Source organism: Thalassophryne amazonica, chromosome 18 (assembly GCF_902500255.1).
Source record: "Thalassophryne amazonica chromosome 18, fThaAma1.1, whole genome shotgun sequence".
NCBI lineage: Eukaryota > Metazoa > Chordata > Actinopteri > Batrachoidiformes > Batrachoididae > Thalassophryne > Thalassophryne amazonica.
This window is the reverse complement of record NC_047120.1, coordinates 48,528,245-48,552,588: the sequence shown is the minus strand read 5'-3', so window position 1 is coordinate 48,552,588 and position 24,344 is coordinate 48,528,245. Positions and strand designations below refer to the sequence as shown.

Genomic DNA, 24,344 nt, shown 5'->3' with positions numbered 1-24,344 from the left:
TATTTCTCTAAAGCCTAAATATATGTCAGTCAGTTAGTTAGTTAGTTTGTCTGGCACAAAAGTCAAAAACATCATTAGATTATAATTTTTCAGGCAACATGTAACACACCCTCAAGATGTGTCCTATACATTTTTATTAAATATTTTATATCTTCTGTATTGTATATACAGTGAGGAAAATAAGTATTTGAACACCCTGCGATTTTGCAAGTTCTCCCACTTAGAAATCATGGAGGGGTCTGAAATTTTCATCTTAGGTGCATGTCCACTGTGAGAGACATAATCTAAAAAAAAAAAAAAAAATCTGGAAATCACAATGTATGATTTTTAAATAATTTATTTGTATGTTACTGCTGCAAATAAATATTTGAACACCTGTGAAAATCAATGTTAATATTTGGTACAGTAGCCCTTGTTTGCAATTACAGAGGTCAAACGTTTCCTGTAGTTTTTCACCAGGTTTGCACACACTGCAGCAGGGATTTTGGTCCACTCCTCCATACAGATCTTCTCCAGATCTTTCAGGTTTGGAGTTTCAGCTCCCTCCAAAGATTTTCTATTGAGTTCAGGTCTGGAGACTGGCCAGGCCACTCCAGGACCTTGAAATGCTTCTTACGGAGCCCCTCCTTAGTTGCCCTGGCTGTGTGTTTGGGGTCATTGTCATGCTGGAAGACCCAGCCATGACCCATCTTCAATGCTCTTACTGAGGGAAGGAGGTTGTTTGCCAAAATCTTGCAATACATGACCCCATCCATCCTCCCTTCAATATGGTGCAGTTGTCTTATCCCCTTTGCAGAAGAGCACCCCCAGAGTATGATGTTTCCACCCCCATGCTTCACTGTTGGGATGGTTTTCTTGGGGTTGTTCTCATCCTGCAAAACACTGTAAGTGGAGTTGATTCCAAAAAGCTCTATTCTGGTCTCATCTGACCACATGACCTTCTCCCATGCCTCCTCTGGATCATTCAGATGGTCACTGGTGAACTTCAAATGGGCCTGGACATGTGCTGGCTTGAGCAGGGGACCTTGCTGCCCTGCAGGATTTTAAACCATGACAGCATCATGTGTTACTAATGTAATCTTTGTGACTGTGGTCCCAGCTCTCTACAGGTCATTGACCAGGTCCTCTTGTGTAGTTCTGAGCTTTCTCAGAATCATCCTTACCCCACAAAGTGAGATCGTGCATGGAATCCCAGACCGAGGGAGATTGACAGTCATCTTGTGTTTCTTCCACTTTCTAATAAATAATCATAACAGTTGTTGTCTTCTACCAAGCTGCTTGCCTGTTGTCCTGTAGTCCATCCCAGCCTTGTGCAGGTCTACAGTTTTGTCCCTGGTGTTAGGGCTAGACAGCTCTTTGGTCTTGGCTATGGTGGACAGGTTGGAGTGTGATTGATTGAGTGTGTGAACAGGTGCCTTTTATACAGGTAACAAGTTCAAACAGGTGCAATTAATACAGGTAAAGAGCGTAGAATAAGAGGGCTTCTTAAAGAAAAATTAACAGGTCTGTGTGAGCCAGAATTCTTGCTGGTTGGTAGGTGATCAAATACTTATTTGCAGCAGTAACATACAAATAAATTATTAAAAAAATCATACATTGTGATTTCCAGATATTTTTTTGGAGATTATGTCTCTCACAGTGGACATGCACCTAAGATGAAAATTTCAGATCCCTCCATGATTTCTAAGTGGGAGAACTTGCAAAATCGCAGGGTGTTCAAATACTTATTTTCCTCACTGTATTTTAAGCACATTATGAATCCTACTGATCACAGTGGAGGCACTCAGCTCATGCTAATGTTAGACCATTAATACGAGGTCTGTTAGAAAAGTATTGGACCTATTTATTTTTTTCAAAAACCTGATGGATTTGAATCACGTGTGCTTGCATGAGCCAACCTTGAACCTTCGTGCGCATGCATGATTTTTTTCATGCCTGTCGGTTGCGTCATTTGCTTGTAAGCAGCCATTGTGTGAGGATGGGTTGAGTCTCTCGTCGTTTTTTCTTTGCAAGGAAATGGCGGAACAACTGGAGCAGCGCGACTTCATCAAATTTTGCCAGAAACTGGGCCACAGCCAGGTGGAAACCATTCGGATTATTCAGACGGCTTTCGGTGACGATCCTCTGGGCATCACACAGATTAAGGAGTGGTACAACCGGTTTAAAGACGTCTGCACAATGGTGGAGAGCGCGCCGCGCTCCGGTCGGCCATCAACATGCTGAAATGACCAGATCATTTCCAAAGTGAACGCTGTGGTGATGTGGGACTGTCGTGTGATTATCCGAGAAATTGCGGAAGAGGTGGACATCAGCACTTTTTCGGCACATTCCACTGTGACAGAAGATTTTGCCATGAAAAGAGTGGCAGCAAAATTCATCGGCATGAAGCTGATGGCGCAGCAACAGTGCCTCCGTGATGAAGCCTCACAGGACATGTTGTAACATGCCCTGACATGTCCAGCTCTTGCACCATTCGGAAGATTCAGACGGCTTTCTGTGGCTTTTGAGTCGTGTGACTATCCGAGAAATTGTGGACGAGGTGGGCATGTCATGTACCGCTCCTTAATCTGTGTGATGCCCAGAGGATTGACACCGAAAGCCGTCTGAATAATCCGAATGGTTTCCACCTGGCTGTCGCCCAGTTTCTGGCAACATTTGATGAAGTCGTGCTGCTCCAGTTGTTCCGCCATTTCCTTGCAAAGAAAAACAATGAGCGACTCCACCCATCCTCACACAAAGGCTGCTTACAAGCAAATGACGCAACCGACAGGCGTGAAAAAAATCACGCATGCGCACGAAGGTTCAAGGTTGGCTCATGCAAGCACACGTGATTCAAATCCATCAGGTTTTTGAAAAAAATAAAAGGTCCGATACTTTTCTAACAGACCTCGTATTTGCCCATTAGCATCATGCTATGTGACAATAGCACGTTTTCATGCAAACATTATCCATTAGCTCTGTGATATGTGACACCTGTTAGCATTGTGTTTTGTGGCATTAGCAAGTAGCAATATCGGCCTTTTCTGGATTTTTTTCGTCCCTCAATGATCTCCACTTCGAATCATCAAGCTCCAAACCAACGTTACCAATATGTGCAGTTTCCCTCCATGAACTGCGGGTCATTTGAGCGTCTTTTTCTGACTCAGTGTTATAAAGCTGGACAATATTTGCAGACTTTTCTGTCAAACGTATTTGATACATAATTGGAATTTAATTGGTGGGCGCACTGCAAAAACTATTTAAACATGATGGGAGAGGAAAGGGTGAAAGCGTAAAAGTGACAACCACAGCCCTCGAGGTCTCCGTCGTTTATCAGGTGCGCGGCAGGCTGTGTGGGAGGGTAGGCAGCCACGCAGAGGGCCCTGATCTAAAGCGGTTCTCTTTGTTTCACCACACCCAGGGATATGTGTGAAACTTAATTATCACCTGCCTTGTTTAGACATCGGATCTGAGCATGGTTTGAAAAAAATAAACTACCAGGCTTTTAATCAAAAAAATACAGTGCTATAGATCCTGTGGCTCACAATGGAGGCATTCAGCTTATGCTAACGCTAGGTGCAATGTCAGCAAATGGACATCACACCTAACGCCAACCTAGTGTTAAAAAAATATGACATGTTATATAAAGAATAAAGGTCGTGGCCAAGCGGTTAAGTGTGCTTGTTTCCAGTGGGAGAGGTTCCGGTTCAAACCCCACCTGTGCCCATTCTCCATATAAAGCGGAGTTGCAGCAGGAAGGACATCCGGCATAAAACTTGTGCCAAATCAACATGCAGACCCATCTCAGATCTACTGTAGTGACCACTAGTGAAGCAAGGGAGAAGCAGAAGGGATTTATTATTATAAAAAGAGTAACGTTACAAAAATAAGAACGTTTTGTAACACAATGTCAGCATTTACTAATTATGAAGTGCAACTGGATTAAATATACATAATTTAGATGGACCTTGGAACACTTTTTTCAGTATTTTCCAAGTAATTTTTAGATTATAGCCAAATTTATTGAACACTATTATACTCAAGTACATTTTCTTTATCAGCTCATATGATGAAAGAGACCTACTCAAATATTTAGCTATTTTGTTTGGGAAATTTTTTGATAGTCAATTAATTTAATTTATTAAAATTACTAAAATATTTATTCTTGTTTTGGGGGAATTTTGGCTTGATTAGAGTGGATTTATCCACAGGGGGGAATCGCGCTAGCATGTTATATTACGATCGCCGTGTGCTGCTGCTGCAAGCAATAATTACATTTTCATCAGCAGAGACAGTAAACAAGGCCGCTGCAGACTTTTTTCATTCATCTCGATAAATTACACAATCTTACTATCACATGTCATCTCAGCTACAGCGAGCTCAAAAAAACAGCATAATGCTTGCATGTCGCGGGTCCCCCGTGTCCTATCTGCGGCGCTCAGAGAAGTCATTAGGCTCCGGGAGGATGAAGATGTCCCGCCTTGTTTGTGTTGCACGGCAGCGGGGACGAATGTGAAACCGGGAGCTGACACTGTATCACGCAGGAGTGCACACTACATCATGACGGTGCTCCCAAGCTGCGAGTCCGTAACAGGTGCTGTTTCAAAGGAGCGGAGATAACAGAGGGGAAGAGAAGGGGGCGAGGTGGGGGGGTGCTGCTGCTGAAGGCAATGTATTCCTCTTTATCTTCAGAGATTTCTGCCCGCGCTCTCTTTCGCTTCCTGTATGTGCACACAATCGCACAAAATACTGACAGACAGAGTCTGCCCTCTTTGGAGAACAATATTCCAAAATGTGTTTCTCGAATAAGAAGGTAACACTTTGCCAGCAGTCCATGCATGAGTTAAATATTCAATCCACTTGTATTTTAGAGATCTGGACCTTCTGTTGGCATGTGGAAAACAGAAATTTAGCCTGAGCACTCCTGTGCGGAGACACAACCAACAGACTGCATTTTTTTTCTTTTTCATGCAATTTATGTTGTCTTTCATATTCTTATCTGTTTGCACAGGGCGAGCGCGGCACGGCGCGCTGGGAGCTGATAATGTTATCGTTCATCAGCTCCACTTATGCTGATTATCGAGTGTGTTTGCAAAAGACTTGCTAAACATCATCAGTTAATACGGCCTGTTCTGATGCGCCGCGGCACAAAAAACCCCCCATCAACAACTCATGATCTGCGCACTGAAAGCCTCGTACAGCTGTGTTGTGCTTTTCTGGTGGAGATCTAAATTATGATATTATGAGTCAGGCCGTGCTGCTGTGAGTTTAATCGGAACATACACACGAACAGATTTGTGTTGTTAGAAATTTATTTAGGGCGATGGGAAAACAGGCTGTATTTAGACTGAACAGTTGGTATAACAGGTTTCCTTTTTTTTTTTAATGCAGCTCAAATTATTTGAAATGAGGCAAATTAAATAAAAGTGAAAAACTACTCAAACCTTTTCCAGAGGAATAATGTTGGGCAAAGCCGTTATGACCTCAGCCAGCCTTGGCATTAATGTGCTTCATTTGCCCACCAGACAACTTAAAGGAAAATTTCAGTTGTCCAAATATTTTTGCTCCTGCACGGCAAAAAAAGGTAGCAAAGAAGGGTATTGTTTTCACTGGCATGTGTGTGACTGTTGGCAGGATAACTCAAAAACAGCTGGGAGGATTTCCTTCAAAGTTGTTGGGAATTTCAACAACCAAATCTCAACAACCAAGAAACCTAGACGGATCAAATTTGTTGGGAATATTCCTTGGATAGATACGAGGTCTGTCCAAAAAGTATCGGACCTTTTTATTTTTTTCAAAAACCATATGGATTTGAATCACGTGTGATTGCATCAGCCAAGCTTGAACCTTCGTGCGCATGCGTGAGTTTTTTCACGCCTGTCGGTTGCGTCATTCACCTGTGAGCAGGCTTTGTGTGTGCAGTGGTCCACCCCTCTCGTCAGATTTTTATTGCAAATAAATGTCTGAACGATTTGGAGCTTTGCTGCATCAAATTTTTCCAGAAACTGTGAGAGACCTCCAGCTGGACACCATTCGGAAAATTTAGATGGCTTTCAGCGACGATTTTATGGGGATTACACAGATTAAGGAGTGCTCCAGCTGGTTTAAAGACCGCCCACAGCATCTGAGAGCGTGGCGCGCTCCGAGCGCCGATCGACAGGCTCAAACCCCGCTCAAACAACCAGATCATTTCCAACGTGAAGGCTTTGTTGATCCGGGACGTTGTCTAACTTTCACAAAAAAGGCAGAAGGCGTGGACATCAGCACTTTTTCGGCACATTCTACTGTTACAGGCGTTTTTTTTCATGGAAAGAGAAGCGGAGGATTGCGCCACCATGCCGCTCATGGCGCGGGACAAAACCACCTCCGTGTTGGTCTTAGAGGACGGCTTTCAGGTGGCTTTCAGACGGCTTCCGGTTGCTTTTCAGTCGTGTGAGTATCCAAGAAATTGTGCATGAGCTGGACATGCCGCAACATGTCCTGTGAGGCTTCATCACGGCGGTGCTTTGCACCATGCGGCTCCGCCGCGACGCGCTGAGTTTCTCCGCACGTCTGTCTCAATGTGCCGAAAAAGTGCTGATGTCCACGTCTTCCGCAATTCCTGTGCTAGTCAGATGACATACCGGATCAAGACAGCGTCCAGTTTAGAAATGAACGGCACATTCCACTGTTACAGGAGTTTTTGTCATGGAAAGAGGAGCATTTGCATTTTGTATCCCCAGTTATATCCATCCCCTGACTTGTGTGAAGAAAACTGGCAATTAAACTGATTATTTACAGTTACTATACCAAAGGGGCCGATTCACTATGTAACAAATTTTTATTTTTGTTTTGTTCCTGAGTACAGAGTGTGCTTTCCTAACCTGTTATTCCTTAAATAAATAGAAAATAGCTGTTATTCCACATAAACTTTGCTTCTGTGATCAGGACAATGATATTTTGAAATTTGTCTGTTTTCAAGAATATTCTCGATTCGCCTTCACTACTAGAGTAGTCTTCTAGAATATTCTTTAACTGCTAGAACTGTCCAGAATTTTCTAGAAGTTTCCAGAATTATCTAGAAATTTCAAGAAACTTTTAGAACTTTCTAGAACGTAAAAAAAAAAAAAAAAATCAAAGTTTGTGCTGAATGTAGTCATTTTTTCCATAGACTTTAGACATAAGCAGTTGAAATATAACACTTAGAAGCCAGGAACAAAAATTGTGTTGCATAGTGACTTGTGCAACCCATCATCTTGAATTTTATATTTTTAATTAATTTATATCAAGTTGTAGAGATTTGCTTTCACTGTGAGTCTAAGGAAGATAATTTTAGAACTTTTTATACTGAGAAGCCTAATTTACTTTTTGTACTTGAAATGCCATACACAAATTAAAATGCGTGAAATACCAAGGGACTGAATACTTTCAAGCCACTGTAAGTAAGATATCTAGAAATAGCTAGAGTTGATTATATTTTGGAGTACTTTGGTGAAAAGTCAAGCTCAAGGAAAACATGGTCCATAAAACACAGTTTTGGAAATCTCAACAACTAAGAAACTGAGACAGATCAAATTTGCTGGAAATATTACTTGGATAGATATCTAAGTAAGATATCTAGAGATAGCTAGAGTTGATTATATTTTGGAGTACTTTGGTGAAAAGTCAAGCTCAAGGAAAACATGGTCCATAAAACACAGTTTTGGAAATCTCAACAACTAAGAAACTGAGACAGATCAAATTTGCTGGGAATATTACTTGGATAGATATCTAAGTAAGATATCTAGAGATAGCTAGAGTTGATTATATTTTGGAGTACTTTGGTAAGAAGTCAAGCTCAAGAAAAAGATGGTCCAAATACACACAGTTTTGGAAATCTCAACAACCAAGAAACCTAGATGGGTGATCGAAAGCACATAATGATCAGCAAAATATTAGTTTGATTGACATGAATGACTTCATAATGAAGTTGCACAGATGGCATATGATGAATTCATAAATAGTCAAGAACATAATTACAGACATACATACATGTACTTGTACATTTATATGGTGGTGTGTAGAGTGTGAAGGGCTTGCATCAGCACTCTGATGCCTTTGTTTTTTTTTAACATGTCCACTGGTGTACCCAAAAGACCAGTCATGCCTGGGAGTGTGCACTGGTGCCTTACATCACCGCATCCACCAATTCAGGAAACTGCCCAGGGTCCTGTATGGCAACCACCCCAAGGAGAATAATGGTTCCATCTCCACTTCTTGAACGTAACCATCTAACTGCTGCAGCCAGATATTTTCGCTTCAATGGATGGGGCATACGCAAAATTGCTCTCAATTCAACTCCACCTTTATTTCTAAAGCATGTTTAAAACGACATCCGTCGACCAAAGTGCTTTACATAATTTAAAAATGGGCACCAAGTTATCCCCAATCGTTACTAAATGAATTAAAAATAACAATAAAATTACAACAGGCAATAAAACAGATAAAAGACAAAGTAAAATAAAGAGTAGAAAGTAGTAAGAAATAATTAAATTAAAATAAAATGTAATTTTATTTACATAGTGCCAAATCACAACAAAGCTGCCTCAGGTGCAACACATAAGTAAGGTCTAATTAGCGTCAAAAAGTGTGTTTGATGAATTTAACGCCTCTGAGTGACAGAAAATTGGTTGAATTTTTTATCTTCCATATCCTAGAAGATAATCATTGAAAATAAACATTTTAGTGCCAATGTCGTGCATGTATGTTGGTATTTTGACCCAACGCACACCCATTAGAGTACTCAAATTTCAACTAGGGATGCACGCTTGATGTTTGGAACGAGCGTACTAGTTCGAAAAAGTTCAGGATTCCAACCCAGCCATATAGCACCTGATCTGATTATTCTACTTTAAATTGGAGTTGACATACCTGCAAGGTCAACAAACCATTTGAATGATTTGGCAAACATTTGTTCCTTCTCAGTATCGTACCAAAACCACAACCAGGACTGGTTCATCCACTTATCTGTGGTCCTTATAGTTGTCTCCTGCCTCCTGGTATCGTGCACAGCACTGGTCCCATTGAAGTGCAGGTCCTCTCTCACAGGGTCGATAGTGCTACGAGCCATGTGTTGCCAGCCGTGGATACAGGCCTCTTGTATGAACATGGGGCCGCATCTCGAGTTTGGGGGCTTGGTGGCATTGATTAAACTCCTCACAATCACTCATGTTTTCTCACATCTCATTACACCTATCGAACCCTGCACATAGATTTATAACTTTCCCTCACACACGGGCACACATACATTCATGATTCACTTGTCCTCTTCTGAATTTTGTGGAGTTTTTGTTGTCATGTTCTCTCTTGCTTTTTGCATTGGATCCGTTGATTGGACAAACAAGGTCCATGCACGATTATCATCATTTCAATATTATGCAATTTGTGTTTTTGTTTGAACTACTTCTTTTTCTGCCATTCCATCAATCCTCAGATGACGATGGCATCGCCACATGATTTTTCCACGTTGTCCTGTCCCGAGTTAGTTGCACAGCTTCTTCCATGCTCATGCCATGTATCTTAAGGTCTTCCTGTATATTATTCAGCCATATCTTTGCCTGCTGTCCTCTGCTTCTTTGTCCAGCAATATAGCAGTGCAGGACTCTTGTCGGTAGTCTTTCCTGCTTCATTCTTTTAGCATGACCCAACCACTTTAGCCGCTTCTTACGTGTAACATCAACCACTGTTGATCCTTAGGAATCCATGGACTCTCTGGAGAGTACACATTAATTGTTTTCTATATTTCTGGACCCACAGACGTTAACACCGACCTGCCTAAGTTGACTCAAACTCTAGAGGGAAACGATTTCAATACACAAGTTAAAAATTACTTGAGCCACCAGACAACTGAAAGAGTATGTTCACTTGCCTGAGCAGAATTTTTTACTAGTCCCAGGCAATCGAATACTAATGTAGAGCCCAGAAATTACAGTCACAATTTTACCCTCAACATCATCAAAGAAGAGTAGTCTAGTCGTTCACTCTTCTTTGGGACTAGGTCTCTTTGGAAAATCTTTGGGCTCCACCAGACTGACTTTGTATCAAACAAAAGGTTACTTCCTGAGATTCAACTGCATCATAATCTCTTGCGTAGTGAGGTAATGTCTATTTCAATATTTTGGTAATGAGGCACATTTTTCTCCGCATGTTCCACCACACGAGTGCATCAGTGTTGAAGACCCTAGCAAGTGGAAAAGGCTAAGGGGGCCACCCAGATTTCATCTGTTTGCAGCCAATGGCTACTTTCAAGAGATGGGGATGGAAGAGATTAATTAAAAACTCAGCAAGGAATTCAAGAACAAACTGCAAATAAACAGCAAATTCAATTCTGAAAACGCACTGTTGGTTTTCTTCATTTTAGCTGCTGTTATTCTAATCAGGGCAATAATGTAGATTGAATTTGTTGTGCCGTCTATTGCTTTTGCGATGTGTCTAAACTAACTGGAACTTTAACCTTTTTTGAAGCTAAACCCAATTTCAACTTCATTTTAATTTCAGATGAAGCTTTGGGTGAAGTTAACCAACCAACATCTTCTCTACTATGTTTTGTGAGTAATTTCACTTCTGGTGGTTTTCAACGCTTGCTTTCCTCTTCCGTCCTCCTCCCTCGGTTCTGCTTTCCCACGCTGTCAGAAACCTTTTTGTTCACAAATTCCTGCACCATCGTTTCTGCCCGCAGACAACGGCTGAACGCTGGTGTTTATATACTCAACAAAAATATAAACGCAACACTTTTGGTTTTGCTCCCATTTTTTATGAGATGAACTCAAAGATCTAAAACTTTTTCCACATACACAATATCACCATTTCCCTCAAATATTGTTCACAAACCAGTCTAAATCTGTGATAGTGAGCACTTCTCCTTTGCTGAGATAATCCATCCCACCTCACAGGTGTGCCATATCAAGATGCTGATTAGACACCATGATTAGTGCACAGGTGTGCCTTAGACTGCCCACAATAAAAGGCCACTCTGAAAGGTGCAGTTTTATCACACAGCACAATGCCACAGATGTCGCAAGATTTGAGGGAGCGTGCAATTGGCAAGCTGACAGCAGGAATGTCAACCAGAGCTGTTGCTCGTGTATTGAATGTTCATTTATCTACCATAAGCCGTCTCCAAAGGCATTTCAGAGAATTTGGCAGTACATCCAACCAGCCTCACAACCACAGACCACGTGTAACCACACCAGCCCAGGACCTCCACATCCAGCATGTTCACCTCCAAGATCGTCTGAGACAGCCACTCGGACAGCTGCTGAAACAATCGGTTTGCATAACCAAAGAATTTCTGCACAAACTGTCAGAAACCGTCTCAGGGAAGCTCATCTGCATGCTCGTCGTCCTCATCGGGGTCTCGACCTGACTCCAGTTCGTAGTCGTAACCGACTTGAGTGGGCAAATGCTCACATTTGCTGGCGTTTGGCACGTTGGAGAGGTGTTCTCTTCACGGATGAATCCCGGTTCACACTGTCCAGGGCAGATGGCAGACAGCGTGTGTGGCGTCGTGTGGGTGAGCGGTTTTCTGATGTCAATGTTGTGGATCGAGTGGCCCATGGTGGAGGTGGGGTTATGGTATGGGCAGGCGTCTGACATGGACAAAGAACACAGGTGCATTTTATTGATGGCATTCTGAATGCACAGAGATACCGTGATGAGATCCTGAGGCCCATTGTTGTGCCATACATCCAAGAACATCACATCATGTTGCAGCAGGATAATGCACGGCTCCATGTTGCAAGGATCTGTACACAATTCTTGGAAGCTGAAAATGTCCCAGTTCTTGCATGGCTGGCATACTCACCGGACATGTCACCCATTGAGCATGGTTGGGATGCTCTGGACCGGCGTATACGACAGTGTGTACCAGTTACTGCCAATATCCAGCAACTTCGCACAGCCATTGAAGAGGAGTGGAACAACATTCCACAGGCCACAATTGACAACCTGATCAACTCTATGCGAAGGAGATGTGTTGCACTGCATGAGGCAAATGGTGGTCACACCAGACACTGACTGGTATCCCCCCCCAATAAACCAAAACTGCACCTTTCAGAGTGGCCTTTTATTGTGGACAGTCTAAGGCACACCTGTGCACTAATCATGGTGTCTAATCAGCATCCTGATATGGCACACCTGTGAGGTGGGATGGATTATCTCAGCAAAGGAGAAGTGCTCACTATCACAGATTTAGACTGGTTTGTGAACAATATTTGAGGGAAATGGTGATATTGTGTATGTGGAAAAAGTTTTCGATCTTTGAGTTCATCTCATACAAAATGGGAGCAAAACCAAAAGTGTTGCGTTTATATTTTTGTTGAGTGTAGATTTAATGTTACACTGAACCAACGTCAAACATCTTAAGATTCGGCAGCGTGATGCAGCTACATGTGAGAGGAGAGTCTCGGTGGGCAGCCATTTAATTGGATGCTTTTAAAGGTGGGTGTGCTGTCAGAACACAAAGCACCAAGATGCAGGAATGACAAAGCAACAATACAGCTTGTATACATTTAGAAAGAGTGAATGCTTTCTGGTTTGTGTAGTGTGACAAACGCATAAACCATGTATCATTCAACAATGGGTAGGTGGATCAAAAAATCATCTTGCAACTTGAGAAAATATGACAAGTATAACTCATAACACATTTGTTCTTTTTTTTTAGAAAATACTTTTATCTGCTTGTTGATTTTAACCATTTCACGATCCTGTTATGAGACAGTGATTATGGCGCAGCGGTAAAGTTTCCAACTGGCAATCAGAGTGTGTGGGTTCAATCCCGTTAATGGCATTTTTTTTATTTAACCAGGGTTATTTAACCGTGGGGTTCTGTATTGCATCCGCTTTTATGTATTATTTATATAAACCCAGTGATATTCACTAATTATATGGCTGTTTTTTATTTCATTTTTCTCCACATCAGCACCATGATGTGGTGCAGCTCGTCCCAAAGCAGGTGCTCGCACTGTGTTCCTGCTCGAAAGACACTGTCGTGTGCACGAACTGTTGCAGCAGGATCATGCTGCCTGCCCGTCAGCGCAATCTTTTGTGGTGCGCTAATTCGAACCGTTTTGTGTTGTTTCACCGTAATTCGACCAAATTTTCACTATGTGTGAAGGGGCCCTCAGGTTCTGCCCCGGCTCGGGGTTTATGCCTGAATTCTCTGTTTAGTTTCCACAATGGATTTTCGGTTTTACTCTTTTTATGGTTATACTTTGTCTTTCAAGTCTCAGTTTGGTTCTGTTTATTGCTTTTCTTTGTGTATGCTTTAGTCACAGGTAGACCTGGGCCAATAACTGGTTTCACGGTATACCGTGGTATGAAAAAGCCACGGTATCAAAACCAATAAAATTTTCCGTTATACAGTCCCTACGGTATGAGCGGGTTATGAGAATTCTTGACAGGCAGAGCAGAGGTGGCTGTTGCCACCCTTCCCCCTGGCACACACCTCTGTCTCTGTTTACAAACAGGCAGCTAACGCTAGCTAGCTCTGCATCATGGCTGAAGGAGGCGAAGCCTGCACTGAACTTCTCCCTCTGTCTAAAAGGACCAAGTTGGCTTTTTCGTTTTATTTTCTGCAGAATAGCCCTTTAAGCCAAAAACAGTGGCAACAAAGCACCGTAGCTACGGCCTGTGTCAGACACGGAGCGATTCAAGATACCCGCAAAGGATTACATGGAAGGAGCAAACTTTATCCCATTCAAACCACTGAGAAGTACAAGCAGTGGACTCGAGTCGTGCTTGTGGTCGACCAAATTTCTCCCACAAACATGTTAAGAAGGACAAATACATCTATTCCAAGTACTTTGTTGGTGAAGCTGGGCCAAGTACTGAACATCCGGAGTTCCGAACATTATTCCAGCTACGTTTCTCCCTAAGCAAGTACCCACAGGGCAGATGCTACATGTCTAAAAGAGAGACTATCATTGTGGTATTTTCTCTGTGGTATAGTGCTCGCAGCGGTAGACATCACGTCAATTAGTGCGTCTGAATCACGCACGCTTCATATGCAAATAGCCATGATGTTGTTAAAGCACATTTTAAAGCTATACATAATAGCGTGAAACGGCGGTATTTTTGCCCACAGTTATCATATCCTAGTCACAGGTTTCATTCTTTGGTTATCATTTAGTTTTTATTTATCTTCAGTGTCTTATTGTCAGGTTGTATTCTGTTAGTCTTGGGTTTTATTTTCTGTTATCATTTATTGGGTGTTCAGTCTTTCAATACATAATTCTGTAGTCACCGGTTTTGTTTCCTGTTCATCATTCATTCTCTGTTTAACCAATAATTTGTTTTGCCATATCTATTGTCTCATAGTCCCTCGCCCGATTGTTGATTTTGTTCGCTCACTCACCTCTCATTTACGTCCTGTTTGCTCTGCAGTGTTTTTGACCTTGCTTGTTTGCTCCGACCTCCGCCTTGTGGTAATCCTGAACTCAGTTTGTTTTTTGACTCTGTCTCTGTTTTTGCCTGCTATACTCCTCCATGCTGTGTGTATGACCTCAGTTCGTTTTCTGGACCACATCCCAGCCTGTACCCTGCCTGATACCTCTGCCTCTTTATCTGAACACCTGTGTACCGAATCTACCGCCTGGTTACTAGATAAAGTCTTTTATTCATCACAACCAATCATGTCTCTTGAGTCTGCATGTGTCTCCTACTGCTTCCTGTGTCAAGCCACCATGAGCCCTGACATCATTAAAGTGATGTGGCCTCTCACAGCCACCGTACCCATCTAATTACAGCTGGGTCAACTGGGATGACACAGAGTCTTGTTCAAGGACACAGGCAGGTAGCCTCACATGGGCACACCTGGAATTTTATGCCATAGAACCACCTGCTCTGCAGAGTTCATACAAATCACATTTAATAGCACTGTGTGACCCCCAATTTCAACCCACATCATTAGAATTCTGCATCAACTCATATCACAGTAATCACTAAGGCTACAGGGTAGATCTGGGTCTTAATTTATTAAGAGACCCCACGTTTCTATTTGATGCAGTTAAACATTTTAATGAAAATGACTGGAAATACCCATTTTGACCTTTGATATCAATAAAGCCCCTTTGATCTTAAATTATTTAGAGAACCCATGTTTGTATTTGCTCCATGTCAATGATTTTCCTGAAAATATATGGAAATGCCTGTTTTGATCTACCCGTGCTGTATTTCACTAACTACTGAGACTTGATATCAGATCTATGACTATAATTACTCTGAGACCCCAAGTTTAGATTTGGCCCAAATCTAATCTTCCACTCAGAAATGTCTGTTTTCATGAAATAACACTGCGTATCCCAGTAAATGTTCAACAAAACTGATCCATTGAAGAGATCATCTTAAATAAATGTAAAAACTCACAGTTGAATGCATATGAAGCAACAGTGATATATTGCACAAGGTCCACTGTTTAGAATGATGGTAATAATTTAACAGCATACCAGTCCCAAATGGTTTGGAGTCAGTCTGTGACATCTTTGGGTTATCAAGAAATATCTCACTGTTTTAAAGGGGAAAAAGAAAGAGACTTTTTGACATAGAAATATAAATAAGTCCCATTTTTTCCACCAGACTTTATACTTGACATGTACTGAAAAATGGCAGCAAGTCAAGCATGAACACAAGAAAAGAACCATCGATTTTTCATTTCTGTGTGACTTTAATATCCTAGTGATTCCGTTTTACTATTTCACATGGAACCTCCCGTCACCAGCCTGATCTTCAGATGACTGCTGGAGATTTAGCTGAGAATTTTCATTTTACACCTTACTGGTTTTACTCCACCACCAGTATTTGGACTCTGCGGGGAATCCGCCTAAGCTCATAGCGCCATAATTACTGAAGACGCTACATGTTCATGAAGACTTTATGTTTTTCCAACTTAATATCCCCCCTGAGCTCTGACTGGACTGGTCCTGTGGTAGATATGCTTGTAAGAAAGACATTTTGAGTTTATGATGCTAAACAACTATCTTGGAGCACCCAAAAAAACCATTGACTTGAATCACCAGAGACATTTATGAGCGGATATTATTCATTTGATACCTTCCAGGCTGCCAGTATGACTTCCAACATGATAACTCACACGATGAATTTATCATGGCTGTTTGAACTGTATCTTGAGAAAACAGAATTTGAGTGTTAAATTAAAGAAAGACATGCAAGAGAAGAAATAACCCCCTAGAAATGTCACTTGCTAACGAGGTGTGTAAAAGCTTATCCTCTTTGATATCATTTGCAGGCCCCTTTGGAACGGGTGCCATTGAAAAAGTAATTAAGTTCAAAATGTGTTGTTTGGAAGCGTGACAATAGCTCAAGCAAACTGCCCCGACACATCTCATTACTTGTGTTTGAATAAGCAAGTTCTGCCATTATTTGTTTGGACCTTGTCTGACTCAACACCATCGTGTTAGCATAACCTAATCCCTTTAAATAATCCACCTCCTCGTGTTGACGGTTAAGTGTTGTTGTATGTAGGATGATACCCCTGTCCGAACATATACTGTATAAAGTAGGATTTGTGATGATGTAACTATTCCATGTCATAGGTCAGAAAACAACTTGATTTGTATAAATCTTGAATTTCAAATGTGTTTGGCGTAGCGTCAAGAGGACTAAAGTAGGTTACACATGTTTGCTTTACATAGTGCCAATTATACATTAGGAACGGCTAATCATGTGCTGCAAAAATTGCTCTCGGAGACGCAGTCAAATGTCACACACTTTTGCTCTTTTCTGCATCAAACACTCCTGGCTAGCACTGTTTGAAAATGTCACAATAGCATGATTAGTAGGATGCCTAATGTTGCAAGATGACCCGACTGAACTGCTGACTTTTCTTCTCGCACAAAGCAGCCCTGAAAATGGAGGGCAGGCAGGTTTCATGTGAAAGCACTGTCAGCTTCAACATCATGCTTTAAGCAATTACATCTAATTAATAATATAACCTTTAGGTAGTTAGTATTCCAAACCCTCACCGCCTGTCAAGTGAGGACCTGGAATTCTTGCATTGTAAAAGACCTGAAGTGTTTCCCAATGTCAGATTGTGTTCCCCAAAAAAGGGTAAATTTTATGAACATTTTCCATAAATCATGTGTGTTTCTTCACGCCTCAACTTTAGGGTGCAAAACTACGACCCGAACTTCCTCTTGTTAACTTCGAGAAGACTAGACGCCATTAAAGGCGTACTGGTGCCTCTTGGTGTTGTTAGTGTTGAACAGTAGACCTCTTGTGGCGACTAATACAGCAGTCGTTCCCCACCCTGGTCCTCATTTCCATTTCTCCTTGCTCTGGCAAAAGCTGATAAGCTCCCTGAGGAGTCTGTTTGGTCTTGATGACAAATTTGGACCATATTTTCAACAGAAAATATGACTAATGAGCTCATTCAGGTATTCTCAGTCAATCAAGAACTATCAGAAACCTGAAAACTTTGTTAATCAGTTTTTGGAAAAGCAGAGAAATGACAAATGCGCAGGGGGTTAATGAGAACCAGGGTTGGGAACCACTTCTATGTGGAAGTCGTGACTAAATTGCTTTGAACATTACTAATCATGGCCAGATGCCATATTTTGTCAAATGCTATTAATTGCAAAGAAGGTAGCAGTAGTTTCTATAGTTTTCATGTTTTCTGTTGAAAATATGGTCCAAAATGGTCCAAACTGGACATCTAAAGCCCTTTGCATCTTTCAGTGGTACGTCATATACAGCTGCTGAGGTCCACTGGTGCCAACACTTATCTTTGGAAATCACTGTGTGAAATGGGTGGGAGCCTACGACTCCCCCTGAATGGGATGCCAATCTATTGCAGGTTACTTCCCCAGTCAAAGCCTTAACTCATTTACCGCTGGGTGGATTGGGACAAGAGGAGAAGGCCAGTGGCTGGAGAAGGCCAAGAGGATGCCCATGTTTCTCCTGGCTGCTGTAGATGAATGGTTAGATTTGTAAGGTGGCGATGGACCAATTGTTTGCCCGGCCAGCGAAACACCACAACGGAGCATGCGCCCAGACTTGGCCATTCCAGATGAAGTGTCTTGTCCAAGGACACAGACAGGTAGCATGACCAGGGATTATTTAATCCAGGTCTGCATACTGGAAGTTCAACTCCTACAAAAAATGGTGAGAACATGTTGTTGTTGATTCCTGCACTGAATGATTTCTGTGACACTGGAAATATGACCCATTCCTGAAAACAGTGGGTGACCTGCGCCTAACGGTTGTCATGTTTTCACCACTGACAGCTTTGATGTTATTCAAAAGAACACTGGTGCTTTTACCCGTACGGGTTGTTTAGTGTGGTGTGAAATTCAGTCTTTGGTGCAGACCAGTGAAAAGCAGGTGGATCCAGCCTGCGCCCTAACAAACGCTGCTGCTTTGTGATGTGAGAATAGCAGACATTTGAGAGACCATTTTATAAATAGACGTGTCCAGTTGAAACACTGAGCTGGTAATAAATAAATTACTTTATTCTTAAATTATTCATCAATAATAAAGTGTATAATACAAGGAATTGTCATGGAAGTGATAATTAGGCTAGCTCAGTGGGTATCCATAGTAATAAGCAGTCATGGGCAGTGACTACATAAATTTTCTCCGTCAATGGTAAATAATGGTCAATATGATTTCTGCACGAACATCAGGTTGTCCTAATCTTAGTGCCTCAGCAGCCTTTCGTTGACACGCCTCTCTTCCACAGCCGATTGCCTCTGCTGTTCAAAGGTCATCATACCTTACGGACTGCTCTCCTCCACACCAATCTATCAAATGGGGCTGTGACCCCGTTATCCATCTCACAGTCATTCAAGACAATGTGTGCGAAGGAGTTGCATACTCAGGTGCACAGTCTGAGGCCACCCAAGGACCTTGATTCCGTGACAAGACATAAGTCAAGACAATGGTGGCACCAGAGAGTAGCAGGTTGGTACATAGCCATTGAAACAGGTAGGCTGAGACAGTTTTGTCGCTGGCCACCGACCATGAACAGGTAGCACCAGGTTACATGTTTACTGATAGCAGCCAGTCATACTGATCATGATGTCTGAAAGATTAAGCTGACTGATCTCACTGACATAGCAGTAGATATATGTATATATATTTACCATTGGTCCACACCAAATGGATCAAACTGGAGGCGTGACTACTGTTAGCATCAGTGGCGGATGCTGGTCTGTCAGAGGGGAAGCTTGCTGTCGGCTTACATCATAAAATGTCAATTTATTTATATGTAAATTCAAATATGTAAAATGGTCATAAAAGTCCCTAGTTACACAAGCACTTCACAATTTGTATCTCTATTACATACAGTATTTTATCAGGGCACAATTACCAAGTGGTTAGTGCGCTTGGTTTCAGTGCGGAAGGTTCCCGGTTCAAACTCCACCCTGCCACCTTTCTCCATGTGATGTGGAGATGCATCAAGAATGGGCATCCGGCATAAAACTTGTGCCAGAATCAACACTGCAGGTCCACCTTGGATCTGCTGTGGTGACCCAGAGTGAAAACAAGGGAGCAGCTGAAGGGACTTACTTTTACAAGAATATTATTAATGTTTTTAAACAAAAATATCATCAAAAATTTCAAGAAGCGCATAGAACCTTTATTATTAAACCTACATAACAGAGCCTGTATCCTAACATTGTTCAATGCAAATGTTATTTTAAAGATGTCGCTATATGTAATTGTATCAAAGCTTCAAAACACTGAACCATTGCTTCAGTTTCTCCGTCACTAATTTTCATGAATAAAATACATCAGCAACCACTAATTATTACCACATATGCCTGGATAGACTTATAATTATGGATACTTTGATGTTGTGTTGCGAACCGGGACGATAATTAATGTGCGATGACTTTTAAACACTTCCTGAAGAACGAAGCAGAGATATTCTCACATAACGTTGTCTAATCCAGTGTGCTTCTCTATGCGCCTTTAAAACAGACTGATTTATAGTGCCGCAAAACACTTTGGCATAAATTTAAAAATGCATAAATAGCAAAAATGTGCAAACTAATTCTCACATTTCTATAGCTGTCAATCCAAACAGGATTCAGCCTTTCGACTGATCATCCAATCACTGTGCAGAACTCCAGTGTCCATGCCCACCTACAGCTCCATTCACCCCCAGAGAAGCTCAGCATCCGGGGGCGGGACAAAATTGCGGCTTTATCCAATGACCTTCACATTTCGTGGCAATAAAAAAACCTTTCCAGGCAGTCCCACTGAAGCGAACGGACGCTTGGCTTCTACAGGAAAATACACTGACCACAGACCGAATGAGAAAAATTTATGAGAAGTTAACAAAATAGAGTCAATCGATTTGTGATAAGCAGCTGATTCTGAACAAAGTCATCTTCAAGATGAACGTGTTTTAACCCATTTGTAGTCAATGAAATGATAAACTGACCATTTAATTTTTTTGACATTTTAGGGGAAGCTGAGCTTCTCTTGCAGTCTTAGAGAGAAACCGCCTCTGGTTATCATGAATGCACATTTTCTTTTTAAGGGTTTAAGTTGTGCAGGTCATGCCCAGTGAGTCAAGGAGGGCAATGTATGTGGGGGGGACACTTTGTGCATTTTGGGGAGTCTACATGTCCTGGGGTCATGGTGGTGAGCCACGATACATCAGGGTTGTCTGTGCATGCCTTTGCTTGGATCTTGGACCTTTCTTTGGCTGCGAGACTCCTTTAGAGTTGCAGGATTTTACTTCCTGGGTGTCTTTGTAGCTTCAGGGTGTCGGCTTATCTGCGTGGCTGCTGTGTGGTTCAGGAGGCCCCCGTTTGGTATTATCCCGTTCCACTTGAAGCATCACTTTGGAATCTCGATTTAACACACAGCACCAAAAAAACAACAACAAAAAACCCCCCCCAGATTGACAGCTGCTTGGTTCTGGTGTGAAGAAACACGGTTACATCAGGGGTCATACTAATCGTCTTGTTATTAGGTTCCAAAGCAGGGCGCTAATCGTTTGTTCTGTCTCTGATTGCACTGTTAGGTTTACTCACCCCTGCAGTCACATCAGCCTTTATTACACTCCATTTCCTTGCATTTTATTTTTCTGCTCTGTGCCGTGGACAGGTAACTGAACAAATGACCTTTATCTGCAGTATTTATTGTAGACGTCTCTGGAACATCAGAGGGGGAGGATGACATTTTGCCGTTAACTAGCAATTCAGCCTTAAATACGAAGGTGGTGGCATTAAGCCGTGATTACGCTGGGATTGCACAATGAGCGAGTGTGGCTTGTTTAAGTGACTTCTTGTTACTGTACACTTCAGTATCACTTGACACCAAGCACCATCATTTATCCAAACACTGTCATTATGGGTCTTGTCTAGAGCCATAGTCACTTGATTTTTGAATTTACATTTTCTTTACGGGGGTACTGTCATATCCCCGTGATTGATTAGTCTGTTTTATTCCATTTCCCGCACATATTTAAATTTAATTAGTGTGCACGTGAACATGAACCAAACCTCTGGGCGACTGAATCAGTTAAATGTGTGTTAACTGATTAAGGATGTAGCGCCTCCACGCCACAATGTGCGAGACAAAGCTTGGAATCATATTTTTTAACATTACAAAATAATGAGAGAGGAAAACAAATCCCATCATATGAACATTACACAATGAATAGAATTGTACTGAATGGCCATCAACAATAACCATATTCCACAGCAAATTATAACTTATAGCACCTCTAGATGTTTTTTGCAAATAAAACAACCATGATTACGCTCTTGTGTTTTTAATTTTGCTGCACCAAACAATATTTTTAGTTAATCATCAAATAAATTGTGGCTTTTGTCACTTAAATATACTCACCTTGTGAGTACCGGGTTGGACCCCCTATTGCCTTCGGAACTGCCTTACTTCTTTGTGGCATAGATTCAACAAGCTGTTGGAAACATTCCTCAGAGATGTTGGTCCATGTTGACATGACATCATCACACAGTCGCCCATTCAACCAGTCTGCCCATTCTCCTCTGGCATCAACAAGGTATTTTCATTCACGCAATTGCCGCTTACTGGACATCTTCTCTTTTTCAGACCGTTCTCTGTAAATCCTAGAGATGGTTGTGTGTGAATTTCCAGTAGATCAGCAGTTTCTGAAATACTCAGCCAGCCCATCTGGCACCAACAACCATGTCACATTCAAAGTCACTTAAACAGTCTTTCTGTTGTGTGGGCCGCCAGAAGAGGAGGTACTGCTGGCCCACCACCAGAGGGCGCCCTGCCTGAAGTGCGGGCTTCAAGCACGAGAGGGCGCTGCCGCCACAGACACAGCCGGGGGTGACAACTGTCACTCATTATCTCTTGACAGCTGTCACCCATCTACACTACATCATCTCACTCCATAAAACCCGGACGTCATCTCCACCTCATTGCCGAGATATCGTCGACCTGTAAAGGTAATACTCTCAGCCGTATCAGTGACTGTGTTTAGTAAACTCGTTTTTGCAGCTGTTTTCCTGCGGAGTGCTCTATCTGGAGATTGGCGTGACCGGCGACAGCTTCGCTTTACACCCCCACCAGATAAGTGTTTGAGACAGGAGCTGCACGAGTGTGTGTTAGAGGTGGAATCTCCATCATTGTTGTTACTGGGTGTGCACACACCCACATCTTATTGTCTCTGCTCCTTGCCAGCAGTACCAGATCTGACATTCGGAGACGGTGGCAACCTGGGGACTCGGGACTTGGCGGCTCCAGTATTCTCCGGGTTCGGTGGCGGAGGAAATCATGTGGTTCCGGTTCTTCTCAGGACAGACGTCTTCTATCCTCGGGCCTGCCCACACGTCACCCTTGTGATTGACTGTTTGCAAAATTTCACATTCCTCTGTATTGTGGTTGTGCTCATTCACAACAGTAAAGTGTTCATATTTGACTCTTTCATTGTCCGTTCATTTACGCCCCCTGTTGTGGGTCCGTGTCACTACACTTTCCCAACACTTTCTTCCCATTCTGATGCTCAGTTTGAACTTCAGCAAGACATCTTCACCACATCTTAGATGCCTAAATGCTTTGAGTTGCTGCCATGTGATTGGCTGATTAGCAATTTGTGCTGACAAGCGATTGAACAAGTGTACCTAATAAAGTGGCTGGTGAGTGTATATGTCAATGCATGGTTTTTGTATATTACTATAAAGCTAATTCATTACAAGCAACAATTAGTCTAACATTCAAGACGACTTGAGGCTGTTGATGTACCTTTGGTGGCAATTACAAAGTACTGATCAAAGGGTGTGAATACATGAAAATTCAGTAAGGTATATCTTCTATTATACATTCCAAATGTAAGGTGAACTCTACTAGTGTATACTAAGGTACATATAAATATCTTACAAAAAAAAAAAAGAGTAGAGCCACTGAGGTGCCTGGTTTTGAGAACCAGGGATGGTAGGTGAAAATTCAGTAAGGTATATCTTCTATTATACATTCCAAATGTATATATATATATATATATATATATATATATATATATATATATATATATATATATATATATATTAATTTTTATTTTTAATAAATTTGCAAAACTTTCAAAAAAAGTTTTTCATGTCATTATGGGATGCTGTGAGTAGAATTTTAAAGGAAAAAATTAATTAAGGCTGTAACAAATTGTTGAACAAAATATAGCATAAGCTATAAATCGCTGCTATGGTGACCATGAATAACACTGCTGAAAATAATGCGAATGTCAAGATTCACTTTCCGTATGTCTTTTGCATAGCAGGAGCATCCAAAAGAAAAATATGTTAATGGTCATTAGTTTTATTTGTATCAATGAAAAGGAAATCCTATCCCATGATCCATGAGTTTTAAGGGGACACATCTCCAGTGTTACCAACTTGGCGACTTTCTCGCTAAATCTGGTGACTTTCCAAACTCTCTTGATGACTTATTTTCTCAAAAGCAACTAGCAACAAATATAATAAATAAAATAGCTACTTTTCCTGGTGTCACTGGAGACGTTTCTGGTGTGTGGTGACTCAGAAGTGAAAGTCTTTGTTGTCACTGAGTGGCTGCGGTCCGCCCCCCCCCGCCGCTGCAGCTGACTTTAAAGCACTGAGTGGAGGGATATCTACAATCCTCCACGTTCAAACACTCACGCGCGATGCTTCCGCGCCTGTTCCCACATTGAATGTCAAACCTCAGTCAGACTCGCTCAGCCTACTTAGCTCGATTGCTGCGTTGTGACTAATTAGTCTCTAGAATTTGAGAAGCCCTGGCCTTGAGAAGTTATTTTATTAATTTTAATGGCAAAATAAATAAAGAAACCAAAAATCAAGTTTATTTGCAGTTCTAAATATTTTTAAGGTTGTTTTACTCACTTTTTTGTCTCTCCCACA

At 41.7% G+C, this 24,344-nt stretch overlaps 1 protein-coding gene and 1 long non-coding RNA gene across 2 annotated transcripts in view; one reads left to right on the top strand and one right to left on the bottom strand.

Annotated features, from left to right (window-relative positions):
* Positions 1-24,344, bottom strand: part of nrg3b (neuregulin 3b) — a 613,393-nt gene that overhangs the window by 118,150 nt on the left and 470,899 nt on the right.
* LOC117530198 lies at positions 395-22,035 on the top strand. The gene is made up of 3 exons (XR_004566225.1): positions 395-405; positions 3,540-3,555; positions 21,828-22,035. It is a non-coding gene; the product is annotated as an uncharacterized LOC117530198 (long non-coding RNA).